Source organism: Neofelis nebulosa, chromosome 2, assembly GCF_028018385.1.
Source record: "Neofelis nebulosa isolate mNeoNeb1 chromosome 2, mNeoNeb1.pri, whole genome shotgun sequence".
Taxonomy (NCBI): Eukaryota; Metazoa; Chordata; class Mammalia; order Carnivora; family Felidae; genus Neofelis; species Neofelis nebulosa.
The window spans coordinates 1,437,693-1,440,941 of record NC_080783.1 but is presented as its reverse complement, the minus strand read 5'-3'; the positions used below and the strand labels follow the sequence as shown (position 1 = coordinate 1,440,941).

Sequence of the window (3,249 nt, the reverse complement as noted above, 5' to 3'; positions counted from 1 at the left end):
GTGTGGTGTTCTTCGTATAAATCCTGGTTTGAGTCTGGAGGGTTAATGAATCTGTAAAATATCTTTCACTGGTTTGAGAACATACTTGGCCATTATCTCTTCCAAGTTCTGATATATCTTTTACTGGTTTGAGAGCATACTTGGCCATTATCTCTTCCAAGTTCTGATATATCTTTTACTGGTTTGAGAGCATACTTGGCCATTATCTCTTCCAAGTTCTGATTCAGCCTATTTATCTCATTCCTCTTTGGTGTGTGTGGGGGGGAGGGGGTTTGAACTCATACTATGTATGTCTCTATATCTTTGGTTTCTAACCTTCATTTCTAATTTTTCTATCCCTTTATATCTTAATGTTTCAATCTGAGTATTTTCTACTGATCTGTATTCTAGTTCACAAATTTTCTCTTTAGCTATTTCTTTTTTAACGTTTATTTATTTTTGAGAAAGAGAAACAGAGACAGAGCATGAGCCTGGAAGGGGCAGAGAGAGGCTGACACAGAGTCTGAAGCAGGCTCCAGGCTCAGAGCTGTCAGCACAGAGCCCAATGCGGGGCTTGAACTCACGGACCACGAGATCATGACGTCAGCCGAAGTTGGACACCTAACCGACTGAGCCACCCAGGCGCCCCCGTATGTGCATTTTTTTTAAATGTTTATTATTTATTTTCAGAGAGGGGAAGAGCATGAGTTGGGAAGGGTCAGAGAGAGAGAGGGAGAGAGTGAATCCCAAGCAGGCTCCACGCTGCCAGTACAGACCCCAATGCAGGGCTTGATCCCACGAACTGTGAGATCATGACCTGAGCTGAAGTCGGACACTCAACTGACTGAGCCACCCAGGCGCCCCTCTCTTTAGCTATTCTTAATCTCCTGTAAAACTCATTCATTCAGTTCCTAATTTTAGCCATTGTACTTGTAACAAGTGACACATGATTCTCTTTACTACTTCTACATTTCTGCTAAAATTCTCATCTTTTATCCTTTAAACATAATAATCTTAATTATTTAAAAGCTTATGTGTGTTAACGCCAAAATCTGAAATCTTTCTGGGTTTTTCTATTGTTTCTGTTATTTTAATTCATATTGTGGGAACTCCTCAATTTTTAAATTGTGTGTCTGGCAGTATTTATGCAAAACTTTTATAGATAACACTTGAGGTCTAGCATAACATGTCTTCTCTTGAGATATATTTGCTTTTGCAAGGTGTCAGAGGCACAGCACTCAGATCTCACCATAACACAATTTCAGTGACTGAAATGGTCAGAAGTTGAGATGCATACCTACTCTCTATTTAACTCACTCCAATGGTGCATCCTGGGTGGTCCTAGTAACTAGCCACTGTCCGCATTAGTTCCGCAAGGCATAAACCCACTGCTTGGCACCTAGTCTCTCAGACTTCCTCTTCAAAACTGGCTTGTGTCTCAAGGGAAAAAAGACATTCTCAGTAATGGAATCCCTGGGTCTGTGTGTTTGTCTTGAATTTCTTTAGTAATTCTTTACTAAATCATTAAGTCTCTTCTACCTTCAATTAGATTTTGTTTTTGTTGTTGTTTATCAGTTTTTAAATGTTTGTTTTTGAGAAAGAGAGCGCTTAAGCAGGGGAAGGGCAGAGAGAGAGGGAGACAGAGAATCCCAAGCAGGCTCCAGCCTCTGAGCTGTCAGCACATGGCCTGATGTGGGTCTCAAACCCATGAACCATGAGATCGTGACCTGAGCAGAAATCAAGAGTCGGACACTCAAATGACTGAGCCACCCAGGCACGCCATGTTGTCTATCTTTTCTTAACAGTCTTCAGCAAGAAGTTTAGTTTGACTTACTTAGTCTGCCAGTAAAGAAGGTGTAATTCCCCTGGTGAGGCATGAGGCTCATGCCATTGCACAGAAATGGGAACCTCCCCATGTCTACTTTCAAGATTTTGTGCTGGAGGGATTTCAGGGTGGCCTGGAGACCCAGGCTCTGCTCTTTGCTGTTTTCCTGAACCTGTACATGGTAATTGTGATGGGGAACCTCACTATTATCATGGTCACCACCTTGGATGCCCGCCTGCACTCTTCTTCCTCACCTGTCATTGCCCCCAGTGCCCTGGCCAACTTCTTCTCCCCACCCAAGGTCATCACCTTTGCTGTGCCACCCAGTTATTCTTCATCTCCTTACTGGTCACCACTGAAGGCTTCCTCCTGGGCGTCATGGCCCGTGACCATTTCATGGCTGTCTGCAGCCCCCTGTGCTACCCCATCACCATGTGCCACTCTGCCTACACTCACCTGGTGCTGGGCACCTACTGTGGAGGCTGCCTCAACTCTGTTGTGCAGACCAGCCTCACATTCCTCCTCCCATTCTGCAGCTCCAACTGCATCAACCACTTCTTTTGTGACGTGTCCCCTCTGCTCCAGCTCGCCTGTGGCAGCACAGCCATCAACGAACTTCTCTTGTTTGGCACCTGTGGGCTCATCATTGTGGGTGTGACATTTGTAGTCCTCATCTCCTATGGCTACATCACAGTGACCATCCTGAGGATGCGCTCAGGAGCTGGGAGACGCAAGGTCTTCACCTGTGGCTCCCACATGACTGTAGTGACTCTCTTTGTTGGGACTGTCTTTGTCATGTATGCCCAGCCAGGAGCCATTGAGTCCATGGAGCAGGGCAAGGTGGTCTCTGTCTTCTACACGTTGGTCATCCCAATGCTCAATCCTCTCATCTACAGTCTTTGAAACAAGGATGTGAAGGAGGCCTGTGGAGGCTGGGCCAGAGACACATGGTCACATGAAGGATGTGCTGGTGGGAGACAGTGTCCTACAGGTTGGATGGAGACCTCAGAGAGACACTGAAATGTGAGGACCCCTTCAAACCTCTTCCACTTCCAGAAGGAATTAGATGTGTTAAGAAATTCACTCATTTACGCATTCGATCAATGTTGCTTGAAAGTGTTTAATGGACCACATGTTTACTAAGTCTGAAATGTATAGACAAATAAGGATGTTCTTCACCCCAAACTAAATGTTCAAGGAAGGAGCATAACTTGAATCACATGAATATAGAGCAATCTCTGGGCATCAAGACAGGGGTGGCATCATGGTTCTCTGGGAAATCCATGGGATTCAACAGGAAAGAAGTCAAATGTTTGTGCATCTTGATCAAACTGGGAAGAAAAAAATGTTTGCATCACAGCACCTCCACCCTCCTGTCCTCCAGATGCAGGGCCTTGTTGTCTCTTGTTGGCCAGACACGAGCATTAACTAAAAGGGGCACCTGC

General features: G+C 45.2%; 1 pseudogene; it reads left to right on the top strand.

Moving 5' to 3' along the window:
• Window positions 1–1,863: 1,863 nt before the first annotated feature.
• On the top strand, window positions 1,864–2,763 carry LOC131494704 (olfactory receptor 9S13-like; annotated as a pseudogene).
• The last annotated feature ends 486 nt before the right edge of the window (window positions 2,764–3,249 follow it).